This window comes from Vespa mandarinia, chromosome 18, assembly GCF_050613455.1.
Source record: "Vespa mandarinia isolate Hongniang chromosome 18, ASM5061345v1, whole genome shotgun sequence".
NCBI classification, from domain to species: Eukaryota; Metazoa; Arthropoda; class Insecta; order Hymenoptera; family Vespidae; genus Vespa; species Vespa mandarinia.
In genome coordinates this window covers 3693958-3707813 of record NC_140827.1, presented here as the reverse complement: position 1 = coordinate 3707813, position 13856 = coordinate 3693958, and the positions used below count along the sequence as shown (strand labels likewise).

Here is a 13856-nt window from a genome sequence, read left to right as displayed (position 1 = left end):
AAGCGTTTAGAATTGGCGATAAATTTGTTGACTACTTTTTTTGATTATTTAACAAAAACTCAAACTGCCTGACGATTGACCGTGGGGGAACACGCATTATCTCGGTCGAAAAATTTACATAGAAAATTGGACGCAAGCTGCATAGGGCATTTACGGGTATTTCTATGCAGGAAGCTATTTCGAATTGCTTCGAGCTAGCAGCCCATTCTGATAGCGAATAATCGGATCGTCGCGTTAAACGTTCTTCATCGTTTCCATTCAGGGTATTCTTGAACCAATTGTAATCAAGACTTTTCACCTAACTTCAAATGCTCCTTCTCGAATTATTTCATCGTTCAAAATTCAACAACATTGTTCTCTTATCGTTTCTGATTCGTTAAAAACTTTTAATTTTTTAATAATAATAATCATAATAATAATAATAATAATAATAATAATAATAACTTCTAACACAAAGTTCCTACTCGAATGAGAGAGATTTAACAAAATCTTTAAAAGACGAAGAGAGATTTTAAGCTAATTCCAAAGGATCGTTCCTTCAGGACAATATATAAATGCAATGCAAACTCGTATACAAGTCGAAGCTGTAAAGCAATGCTTTTGTAACTAGCAAACAGACGAAGCCGTAGAGATGCAATGGTAAACGCGACGGATTATCCAGGTCATTGCTTAGTGAATCTAACAGATCCTGGCAAATCGCCCTCGTTTCCCGAATTCTCGTTATACAGAGAGGAAGAGAGAGAAAGAGAGAAAGAGAGAGTGAGAGAGAGAGAGAGAGAAAGAGAAAAAGAGAAAGAACGATATTTAATACCGAACGATTCGGTAATATGAACACAGAGAGAAACGTGTAAACACCATTCCGTTGTTTGTATTTGGTGCTTCGTTGCATCGATAAAAATAACATAGAGCCAAGAGCAAAAGCATGCTAGAGTGTAGTTTAGCGAGTAGACCGATATCTCTTTTTATTTCCAATTGTTAGAAAGAAATGCAGTAAAGCACCTTTAACAATATATAGCTATATATTCATTGCAACAAATAAATCCTCTATTATGTCTCTTTGCTTTTATTTCTCGTTTGTTCTTTTCTTTTTCATTATTATTATTATTATTATTATTATTTTGTTTCATTTTATCTTTTTTTTTTTGTATGTTTAGTCAGTCACGACCTAAATCCCCGAGAAACAGAATGATTATTCCTCGACTTAATTTTATCAAAAGCACGTTCGCAAAATAATCGAATAAATACAGAACGAGAGAATGGGAATAGATTGTTGTAAGTACATCAAAGAAACCCACGTTAATCATTCAAACGTGCGATTTCAAAAGCTCGTCACGTATTGTTCAGTATGTGAACATCGTTAATGCATTATGAAGCTCGATAGAATCTCTTTAAAGCTTGGAATCCCAGAGAATAACGAAAAGCTACATTGAAAAGCTGTATATTATTGCAATTCAATAATAAAAATTCTTGTCTATGAAAATTTAGGAAAGAGGTTTCGTAAGAATATTAATGTATCTGTCTGTAGAAATGATGAGCAAAGAGAAAGAAAGAGAAGAAGAAAAAGAAAGACTGATAGAGAAATAGTGAGAGAAAGTTAAATCTGAAAATATTCAATATAATAAATGTAAGAGATAAAAAGGGATAGAAAATTTTATTGATTATTGCACAGTGCGATATTAATCTATGTAATTATTATCTTTGTTATCGATCGATCAATGTACATATACATATACATATATATATAGTATATAGTATGTATATTTCTACCAGTCTAACCCAATTTCCCTTATTCTGACCGAGCACACTTCGAAAATCATATCCATACTCTTACACATGGACAACCCTCTACCACCATCCTACTTTTCTCGTGTTCGAGAGGTGTTTGCATTCCGGAATCAATTGCGTTAGAGATTACCGCGTTTGATTCAATTCCGAGTTCTCGTTGAGCTTAATTTATTATCGTTTCGCCTAACAGTTGAACTGTTTGCGTGCTGTATATATATATATATAAATATATATACACCTACACATATACACATATGTGTATGTATCTATAGGAAAGTGGCATGTGAATATTATGTATGCACGCACGTATACACGAAATATGAAAAGCATGAGGGGTGGTTGTTAGAGTGCAAACGTTAAAACAGCACGTTGATTTTCGAAAATTGCCGTCATTGAAACGTGAAATTGTAATTTTATAGATCATTCATAAATTCGATCTTTAATCCTCTATATATAAAAAGCTGTTGTAACTTGCACACTCATATATTTATATTTAAAAAACATTTCCTTTTACTTTATCATTACACAAATTTTTTTTTTGTCTCTTTTCGAATATTGAAAACCATCATATTATATAATTGTTTTTTAAGCACAAGAAAAAAATTGAGTTAGAAAGGATTAATAAGATATTCCAAGTCTGAATAATTGATATTTGATAGATTATTTTCTTTTCGAGAGAAAATATTAATTGATTTCGATCGAATCTAACTGGGTGCAATTATAATTGACTGCATAGGCTTTCAATTGCTAGACGATCGGCTTCTGGTCGGACGATCAGCGAACGTAAAACGAGGTTATTTCGATGGTGGGAATATTATCGCAGCAAATCCGAAAGGTCTATTGTTCTATTTTCACTGTGATATCGTGATATCGTGATATCGTGCACGGCTGACGATCCAATCACGCAACGACGCGTACTGGCGCGAAATATCGTCAAATCGTACTTCTCGTTTCGTTTCGAAACTTTGCCCACTTGATCTCGGGCTTTAATGCGATTTATGAACGGAATACGCTTCGACATAATTCGGTCAATGCACGATATTCTCGTTCACAAATTATACCAAAAGAAAAACTTTGGTGAAACTTGAGAAAAGAAATTTGTTTTTCAAATTCGAGATAAGTTTGACCTTAAAGTTGCTCTAATATTCCGATCAAATACCACCACTATTTAAAAATAAGTTGTTTGTGTATCTATTAATCGTAGATTAAGTTATTAGTTTATTAAGTATTATACCGTACTTATTAATCTCAATTATTTATTATTTAATTATTTATTGTTAGCGATAAAGTAAAAGTATATCCTAGATATATTTAAAAGACGTAAATTTAGGGGACGTACATCATCCGTTTTTGACTAGAAAAGAGAGGAAAGAAGACGGGAGTGAGTTCTTCCTTGCATCATCGCAATGCGGAATTGCACGGGGTCGAGAGGTTGACGCGAAGTCCTCGGCAATTAACACCAACGTTTAATTAAGCATCCCCCCATAGCTGGGTAAGCGCAGACGCTTGATATTCTCACATAGCTAAAGCAAAGATATATCGTTACTACTAACGATTATTCTAGGAGACAACGACGGTAGGACCTCGAGACTCCTAGAGGTTAAGGGTCGAGTCTGTCTTTTAGACACGTTTGAATTAATGGAGCTCAACTTCAACCCTTTATCCTTGAATATTTTCATTTATCTGTTTAATAGTTAACTAACCCTAAAGATAATAAAGATTATACATGAGTGAAATTTCATCCTAATATCTTAATTTATTTATCAATTAAGACTTTGAGATTGAAATCATTGCTATATACATTAAAAAAAAAAAAAAAAAAAAAAAAAAAAAAATAAAAAATAAAAATAATCACTCATTATTAAATTAAAACTGATAAGCTTTTCAATAACATTAAGAACAACATTAGAATGAAATTTCATCAATGATAATGGATTCTTTTTATCAGATCTGACAAACAATTACTTTAGCTTAGTCTTATCTATCATCTATTCATAGTACTATAAATATATTTTCAATAAATAAATCGTCCATATGATTAAATTAAATTGAACAATTCCATCAAATTTATTAGTACGTGTAAATGTTTCCTTTGGTCTTGGCATTTTATATCCGTGAGAATACCGTAATAAAGTTACGCTAGATTGCTTTTCTAATAGTTATCGTAATGTTAATTAACGAGGACACGGTATTTACACGATCAACGTGTTCGTAAGAGATTACACATTGGCCGCGATCACAGTTGAAATGTTCGACTCAGCCTCTATGATGCTGGTAATTGTCGTATTTACTTTGGCAAACGTTTTGTAGTTACTACTACGTATTAATGTTTATCAATCGTTAGCATACATACGTACATACTTTTAAGAAAGATTTCTTTCTCTATATGTCATTCATTTTCTATACGAAATAATCAATTAATAATAAACAATTACTCGATGTATAATAGTAAGAAGAAAATATCTATTAATAAAACAAATCTCTATTTATAAAACAAAGTAATATTTAATTGAAGAAAATAATTGATTATTTCTATAATTTCTCTTTATATGATTCAATCATGTTTATCATTTTATAAAGAAAACAAGGAGCATTCGCATAAACCCTAGAATTTGGAAATAGTTTCGTATAAGAAAAAACAGAGAGAGAGAGAGAGAGAGACTAAAAAAGGTAGAAATTGACAAAGACTGTTAAGATCTTTGCTAAAGCATGTGCGTCCCAAGCACGGAACCCATTGAACAGACCTAAACAGCAATAAGCGAGCAATAAAGGATACTTTATGACAATCAGGGGAGCAGTTCTACCATAACCAACCGTGATTTCGATGTCGAAGGAGAAAAATAATCGTCGAATCCCTTTTCCCGGAATGCGATCACGCCTAGCCGATATTTTTCTTTTCTTTTTTCTCATTTTTTTTTTCTTCTTCTTCCACTCACAATGGACAATCCCCATGAGATTTTATTATTTTTCTTCGACAAATGTATCCACGAATAATCCTATCAGAGTTATTAATTAATTAACTACAACTTGTCAAGCTTCTTTGAAAATTGATCCGAACGATAAATTAACGATTAACATTAATCATCTCAAAATTTTCTTCACCTATATCCACTTTTATCTTGACAGAAGTAAAAGAAAGAGAAGAAGGAACGTTGAACGAAATAGAGGTAGCAGCTGGAGAAGAACATGTAAAGTGGTAAGGAAGATGTATTTCTCGAGTTTTCTGTATAATGATATGCGGCATGTAGGTTTCTGAAGTACCGTACGTGACATGAGCCCTTAGCTTTTTCAAGAAAAGCTGTTGTTACTTTTCTTTCTTCTCAAATACGACATGAAAAACAAACAAATAGTTTAATGATAATCCCAGGCGAGGCTTGTCCATAGATGATACTTTTCATTCACTTCAGCATTAAAATAATTTTATCTTATACGATTAATCCTTAGAGATCGTTTATAAAAAAACGATCAATGAAAATCTCTGCCTGATATCTTGGACTTTGAAAGTAATGTCGTCAAGTAGTGAGAACACGATTGACTTTTGCACGGTGTTAGTTGGGTTTACTTGACAACCAAGTGAAATATCCTGAAACAGAAGGACGTGACAGAAAGGGATCGACTGTATTCCTGTTTGTGTGGATGTGTCCATGTATATATATGCGTAGTGAGGTGTTCCTGCGTAATGCGCATCGTGTGTCAGGATCAGCCTGTCCATAACGCATCCCCGATATCTCTCGGCGTATCGGAGCTTGTGTATCTAAATGAAGGATCGGCTGGGATCAAGAGGGATAGTGAATACTGAATCAGGAACATGTTCGTTTCTCCTTCCTTCTCTCGCTCTCTCTCTCTCTCTCTCTCTCTCTCTCTCTCTCTCTCTCTCTCTCTTGTTTTAGTCTGATATCTGTCGGTTTGACTGTTACAATCTCTTTCTTCCTCTCTCTCTCTCTCTCTCTTTCTCTCTCTCACACACACTCTCTGTGTCTCTCTCTATCTCCTGAAATTGCCATGACACCTGTATGCTCCTCAGAATTTCGAGATTAGATCGTTCGGTTTATGATCTTCATGCGAATCGGCTTATGATCTTTGTGTCAAGATCACGATGAAAATCTCCTGACGATTTAAGCTTTAAATCTCACTTGCAATCTTTTATTCTTATTCTTTTTTTATTTTCTTTTTTTGTTATCAGAATATGTCGGAAGACTTTTTCGTTGTCCATAAATTTATAATGTTTTTTATGGATTTTTATTTCTCGTTGAATTTTTTTTTCACCATTCTATGGTACTTTCCTTTAAATTGAATGGGATCTCATTGAGTTTTTCCGATTTCTGAGTTTTTCCTTAGCGTCTATACTCTTTTTCTCGTCGAAGGTTCGAAGCAAGAAAGGATCCCTTGGGCGATAAATGCTCCAAATGAGAAAGCAGTAAGGTGCCGGCTCAGTTTATTTTGTTAATTAACTACGTTAGATATAAATCGAACATGTATTTTTCTAAACGAATTCTTTTGCTATTCCACAGAAATGAGTTTCGTGGGATAATGTGACGTAAAAAGAAGTATAAGTGAGAAAGGTAAAAGATTGCAAAGGTATAGAGGATGAAAGTGGATAGAAAAAAGAGGGAAATGAATACTCGATAGAAGAGAGAAAAAAAATTTTGAAACAATTTCATCTTTTTATCATGGATTAATCGAGTTATATAATACGAAGAACATAACTATGATATTCTTTCTCATTTTTATCTATCCTACATTGGATCGTCATGATCTTAACGAGTGTTCGGTTTCCCGTAAAGTAAAGTAATCAAATATACATTTATCGAGAAATATCAATTTTACAAGTGACGTTTCTTTCGAAGCAAATCGTTCGGCCGCAAAGATATAAATTCTGATAAATCGTTTCCCGACGATATTCTATAACGTTCTCGGGAAATCTTCCGTGTCTTGAAAAGACACGGAAATGAAATCAGAAAGAAATAAAATAAAATAAAATAAAATAAAATAAAATAAAATAAAATAAAATAAAATATAATAAAATAAAATGAAAGAAAGGGAAAGAAAGGAAAAAATAAATATAAAATAAATAAATGATCTTTGATTTTGATGATATCTTAACGAGAAAACGTTTCGTACAATTGACACAACACAGCTCGTACAAAATTCATTTCAATCTAAAGTTTATTTCGTAAAGCGGACGTCACCTAGAGTTTTTCATCGAATGTAATTTTTCATTTTCTCTCGTTTGCCGTACAGATAATTTTTAAGGTTTAATACAAGTACGACAAAATTTCATTTTATCGGCATGCATTTTGAATAATATCGAGAAATCGCTAACAAATATATATATATATTCTATAAAAAACCTTCTATGAAAAAATTGCATTCAGAAAAAACACGATATTTTAAATTAATAAACTCATCGTTGAGTCATTTTTAAATATTATCATATATTTTAACTATTACGATCAAAATCTCCAATTTGATCTCCGATTTGATTTTTATTCATTGTAACAAGTGATACGAGTTATCAAAGTATTGGCGAATGAACAGAAAGGATAAACAAAGAGCAAAAACCAAGGAAAAAAAAAAAGAAAAAAAGGACCAATAAAATATTTTTTAACAAAGTTACTCCAAAAATTTTCCATTTTAATTGATTTTTTTTCTCTTGACTTTCTTAATATTAAACTACCCCACAAAATCGAATAAGTTGGCAATACTTGGTCATGTTATATAAATTGTAAGGCTGAAATCTTCGAGGGAATCTTTGAAAAGTCGAATATTCGAAGGCGTCAACGAGAGGACGAGTTGGAATTAACGACGCCGCATCGTTGGTATTTCGATGCGAACTGAGAGAGAAGATAAGCAGTTAATCCATTACCGGTTAATTGAAGAGAAAGTAAAGAACTATTTCTCTCTCTCTCTCTCTCTCTCTCTCTCTCTCTCTCTCTCTTTCTATCTTTCTATCTTCTTCTTCTTTGCTAGTTAGAGTCACCAACTAGAGTACACCCTCTGAGAGTCGAGATTAATTTATAAAACAAAGAGTATAATTATTATCGCGATAGTGATGTAAAGGAAGGAGAGAGAGAGAGAGAGAGAGAGAGGGAATGGAAGATAACTAGAAAGTTAAATATAATAGTTGAAGGGATTTTAGTCTGTCAATTAAAACTTACGACCTCGTGCTTATATATATATATATACATCTATTCTCCCCTCTCTCCTTCTTTCTATATTCATTCTTTGTTCATTCTTTCTCTATTTATTTAAATCACACATCTCGCAACTTTCCTCTTTTATCTTAATCATTTACAACGATATCTTGGAGTGACTTCTTTCATATCGTTATAATAGCTTGCCTTAACTCCGTTCTTTTAACTTGCTTAATAGTTTAGTACATATTTGAAAGAGGGAGAGAGAGAGTTCTTTTTTTAGTTTATTATCTGGGTACTTTCTAAGAAATCTTGCAGATGAATAACTGGAAAAAAGAAATAAAAGAAAAAAAAAGAAAAAAAAAATAGAAAAAAAAATTGAAAAAAATAAAAAGAAAAAGAAAAAAATAAAAGACGAAGGAATTTTAGATCACTTTTCTTTCATGTAAATTTTAAAAGATTATTAATTTTTTATACATCGTATATCGACGAGAAACTTAAAAAAAAGAAGACTAAATAATTCACCAATTGTCGTTTTTAAATTCAACCATAAGAGAAGTGGTTTTTTACGAGCGGTTTATAGTCTTTTACAGGTTCGTCTTTTATTACTCGTACTTGCGAAACGAAGAAAAGAGAGAGAGAGGGAGAGAAAGTGAGAAAGACAAGTATAAGGAGAATCAATCGGACATCGTTTCAAGCGAGAAACTCTTGGTTATGGCTTCCTGTATTTTAAATTGTACGATCGTTCGGTCGTCTTGGCGAAGGCGTTAAAAAAAGCTCTCTTTCAACTTTCGAGTATTTCGAGAATCGAGAATCGAGCCTCAAACGGTACGGTCTTTTCGATTTTACGATCTCGTTGATACGCGCTTACACGTTTATCTTTTCCTTTTTTCACGATACAAATTTTTTATACGAATATACATACACGGAAAAGAAGCCAAATATGTACTTTGATTATCATCGAATATAAACACAACATGTAATTATAAATGATTAATGGCAAATATGAACAAAGTTTATAATTAATTTCATTTTTTTTTTTACTTAATTTATGTAACTCGTAATAATATACTAACGCACTTTTGATTCTTATTTCGATTTAACATTTTCGTTTCTTATATAATAATGGTACATTTATTTTCAAGCATTTCACATATTTATTAAATATAATAAACATCAATCTAGAACATTTTCATGATTTTGGTAATTCTTTCTCAGTATATAATTAGATCTCTCTTCGTCTAATGGAATATCTTTGGATTAGAAATAAAAATCACGAAATTATAGAAAACGTTAGAAGGCAGGCCATCGATCGGAACATCGTTCTTATTTTTTTCTAGCCATTAAGATTATATATACATTTCTAGATCAAATCGGTATATTATAACTAGAAGAAAAGAATTTGTGCGGAATTATAAAAATCCTAGCACGTCCTTTGAAAGTGTCTTGATGGACAGCGTAAGAGCGAATGTGCTTATCTCTAGCGAACAGTAAAACGAACGCGTTGCTTTTCGTAGATATGTAACGTCGGACCGACGAGAGAGAGAAAAAGAGAGAGAGAAAGAGAGAGAAAGAGAGAGAAAGAGAAGGAAGGTTGTATGTTAACGATTCGCAAGAGGCCGAGTGTGTTTGTTGCGCGATAACGCGTGGACTTGGCGAACGTGTCGGAGAGAAGGACGATGATAACAGAAAATACGAGATTTTTTCGTACTCCCTGTCTCTATCTCTCTCACTCTTTTCTCCTACTTTTCGTATGTTCGTGGATAATCACAGTCCTTTTCAAGCTTCCTCCAGCATAGCTAAATTTAATCTTGCTAATGTTTCTCGCGTATCAGATTCATTTTTTCTTCTTTTGTTTAATTTCTAGCTTGAGACTTGGAAAAGAGAGGGAGAGAGAGAGAGAGAGAGAGAGAGAGAAGGAGGTGACTTGTCCTCGACAATTTCTTGCCTTACAATTCCAAAGCAATTCGTAGTTTTCCAATCAGAAGAGAAGGAAGACGTGCATGGTCATTTTCCATTGAGTACGCGACTTGCATTGTGCTCGACGAAACCGGAAATGGTCGATTCACGGAGACCCACTTCGTGATAGGAGACGAAAGAAAAAAGAAAGAAAGAGAGAGAGAGAGAGAGAGAGAGAGAGAGAGAGAGAGAGAGAGAAGAGAAAAAGAGATGCAGCAGAAAGAGACAAAAACTTATGCAATCTTTCTCTCTCTCTCTCTCTCGCTCTTTCATTTTATAGAGATAGAGATATTGCCTCTATTGTTCTTTTAATAGCTAAAATCAAAGTTTCTCTTGGCGAAGCTAGAAACACGTCAGCTAATTTTATCTTTCCTCTCTCTCTCTCTCTCTTTCTCTATCCTATAATCGAATCTAATAATGGATTCTTATCGTGTTTGATATGAGGAGGAGAATTTATTCTCGTTCTTTCACCTTTTTTATTCTACCATTCGTCTAGAAAATTGTTCGTACTAGATCTTTTAAAATTGTATTATATACAGCATCACATACTAATACGTGTGTCCCTTTTTCCTCGATGATACATATGTAATTCCTATTATATACTAAATATACGATAATGTACGCACGCACGCACGTACATACACACTTTTGGATCTATCCTTTCTAGCACAGGTTATTGTACGTTATGAGCATGTTTATGCCAGACTTTTTGTTTTATTGTGCAACCCGGTACACGGGATATAGCGGAGCTTAATGAAAGCCGAGCGCATTCTGTAGAGCTCGTGGAAAGCACGCTAACTAAACGGTTAAAATAGCATGACCGTTAACGTAGTCATGGAACGTTGATGAATTCGGAGTCCAATTCGGTTGGTGGATGAACAACAACGTTGGAAACATCAACTTCTTCATTAACAAGAGAGTCTTTAGCAATATCGTTGGACAACCACCATTGAGAATAATTAACTGACTCTAACTTTGCATTTTTTTCGTCTTCAAATAAAAACCTATCTTTGGATATGAATTAACGATTAATTTTCTAACGAAAAAAATCAAATAAGATGTACGAGTATAATTTTAAAAATATTTTCGTGTATCAATTATCTAACACTTTCAGCGAAAACTCGACTCAACGTCGTTCTCACGTGTTTTCATTTATAAGAAGCAAGAAAATGAAAAAAGAAAAAAAATGTTGGTTAGCTATACTATTTAACTAAAGGAAAAAGAATCCAATTAAGACAAGCTTCGTTAGTCACGTAGACATTTGCCGTTTCGAGTTTCCACTCAAAGATAATGCTCGAACTCTTTCTTTCTCTCTATTTCGTTCTGTTTTTCTCTAGTTTCTTTCTTTTTCTTCTTCTTCTTCTTTTTTTTTTTTTTTTTTTTTTTTTTTTTTTTGAAGTAGATTTTAATTTCATCTACTGTAGAACTCGTAATGCGGTCCTTAATGATCCATAAAAAAGTTGCCGCTACGATCAGCTTACTTCACGGTCGATGATCGTTTGCTCATCGAGAGTATTATCGTAAGAAAAGAAAAACTTTTACTCATCGTGCTCTCTCTTTATTTTCGGTAAAACCTTTTTGAAAGTCTAATATTTTTGTCTAAGAGATTCGTCAAAACTTCCCGACAATGGCGAACGATCATTTTTCTTAATAAATTTTTACTCAAAACTGGGAATATGATGATTCGACTTCATGGGAAAAAAAAAATCGAGAGCATCATATGAAGAGAGCTTTATATATTTATTATGACAGGAAAACAAAATGTGTCCCTGCAAGCAGTAAGCTCCGAATATTTCTTTCTCTTCCTTATCTCTCTTCATCGAAATATTACATGAACTTTCCAAGAATCGCTAGAATCGGAATAAAATAAACCGTGAAACGAGAGAGCCAAAGATTAAAAAAAAAAAAAAGAAAGAAAAGAAAAAGTAAAAAGAAATATCACTTATTTTCGTAAATATTTCAATATTCTTATACTAAAAAAGATATCAAAAATTATATACTACCAGACAGATGCAGAATAAAAATAAGAAAAGAAAAAGAAATCGAAGAAAAGAATTCGATTCGAAAAAAAAACAGAGAAAAGAAAAAAAGAGAAAAAATAGGGGACATATCAAATAATCGCGAGAAGATTAGACCAGACTGTTTTACAAGTTGGATTAGTCGATGTTTAGCGCGCACGTGCTTTGATTTCGAAGCTTCCTCCGGAGGCAACGTCGAATGGAAATGGAGATTAGATCGAAACATGGATGGAATTGGGTGAGGTAGCTAGAGGATAGGTTCTCGATGCTAAAGGACTAGAATGTTAGAAACTGACTAGGGGAAAGAGAGATAGAGAGATAGAGAGATAGAGAGAGAGAGGGGGGGAGAAAGAGGGATATGAAGAAAGAGAAAATGATGATTGGAATATAATTATACACTTACAAATTACTATTTTAGATTAACGAAAATAATTTCGTAAGGAATATAATAACAAAGGTCTAAAAGTATTCAATTTCTTCAGAGAAAAAATCGATAAAGTCGAATCACCTCGAGCTTTGATCTTGCCGACGAGAAGAAGCATCTATAGAGCGTCTTTCTCTCCCTTTTCCTTTTATCTCCCACGAAATAAAAATACAAGCTGCGTGGAATTTCACACGGCAATAAAAGTGATCTACATTTTGATCGAGCCGAGTCGAAGCCTTTGACCTTCGGTAGTGTTGCGCATGGTAAGGACAAAAAATAGAGAAAGAGGGAAATAGAAAAAAAGAAAAAAAGTAAAAAAGAAAAAGAAAAAAAAAGAAAAAAAGGAAAAAACGAAGGGAGAAAATTGGAATAGCTAGTGGAAAGAAAGAAGATGTTAGGATAGATAGGAGAAAAGAGGCAGATAACGAATAAATGGAGCGTGGAGAGTTGAATGGCGATCATGGTGAAGCTAGAAATGCATTGGCCGAGTTTGCGTAACCAATCACCTCGGTGGTACTCGTGGTTGATAATGTGTGGATTTCCCTTTGACTATCTTGATACAGCTGCTGTGCAATTTTACTATTTCATCCTCTGTTCCTTTCTCTTGTCTTTTTTCTTCCACTTTTTAGACACGACCATAACTTCTGAAGAAAACGGACTGTTTTTTAATCCAAGTTAACACGAACGATGAAATTATCTGAACGTATTGTTCAGTTATTCAACTTAATCCAAAAAATAGGCCGAAAGAGATACAAAAAGACATCATAGAATATAGTTAATTTTGATTGAATTTAAATGCAGCCATTAGCTCGACATTACTTGCGTTATTTTTTACTTTTATCGCAACTAATATCGATTTCCAGGTCTCACCACAAGGAGGTTGCTGCATACGGAGACCCACGGGCTAATGACTCTAATTATCTATATGAATTACTTTACTGCCAATTGTAAAAGAAAATCATTATTCTAATATATCCAATAATATCCAATAATAATTACTATAATTTGGAAAAAGAAACAATATCAAATCGCGAAACGAATCAAAAATTTTTTTCTAATTAATCGAGATTAGATAAAAATTTATGAATTCGTTTGTAATCGACCTGCTTACCCGGTAAAGAATAGAGCCCTTTATATGGAATTCTATTCCCATTTTACTAACGTGTAATATTTTGATGTACAATAAGCTGAAATTAAAAATATGACGCAGTGGTTATTATAGATATAGTCTATATATCTTATTTTAAAGATCATGCATAATATTCAATATTATTTGATAATAAAAATATATAATATTATAAAGATAACGACTCATTATCTGAAAAGCAATAGAAATATTAACTTATTATCTAACATATAATTTTATGATGTAATTTCTTCATATTATATAAACAGCACAGCTATCTATGAACGTAAGATATCTGAAACAATTTATAATTAAATAAGAAGCAATCAAAATAATATATCAATCTTGGATAATTAATCAGCAGCCATCTGTAAACATTAAAATATCATAAAAATCATAAAATATTAAAA

General features: G+C 32.8%; 1 protein-coding gene across 2 annotated transcripts in view; it reads right to left on the bottom strand.

Annotated features, from left to right (window-relative positions):
- Positions 1 to 13200, bottom strand: part of Arp5 (Actin-related protein 5) — a 36255-nt gene extending 23055 nt beyond the window's left edge. Inside the window, exon 1 of one of the 2 annotated variants that reach the window (XM_035874706.2) lies at positions 12827 to 13200. The gene's annotated coding sequence lies outside the window, so the exon portion shown is untranslated. Of the gene's footprint in view, positions 1 to 12404; positions 12774 to 12826 lie in introns of those variants that run through there. The other variant, XM_085662427.1, reaches the window with a different exon arrangement.
- Positions 13201 to 13856: the final 656 nt, after the last annotated feature.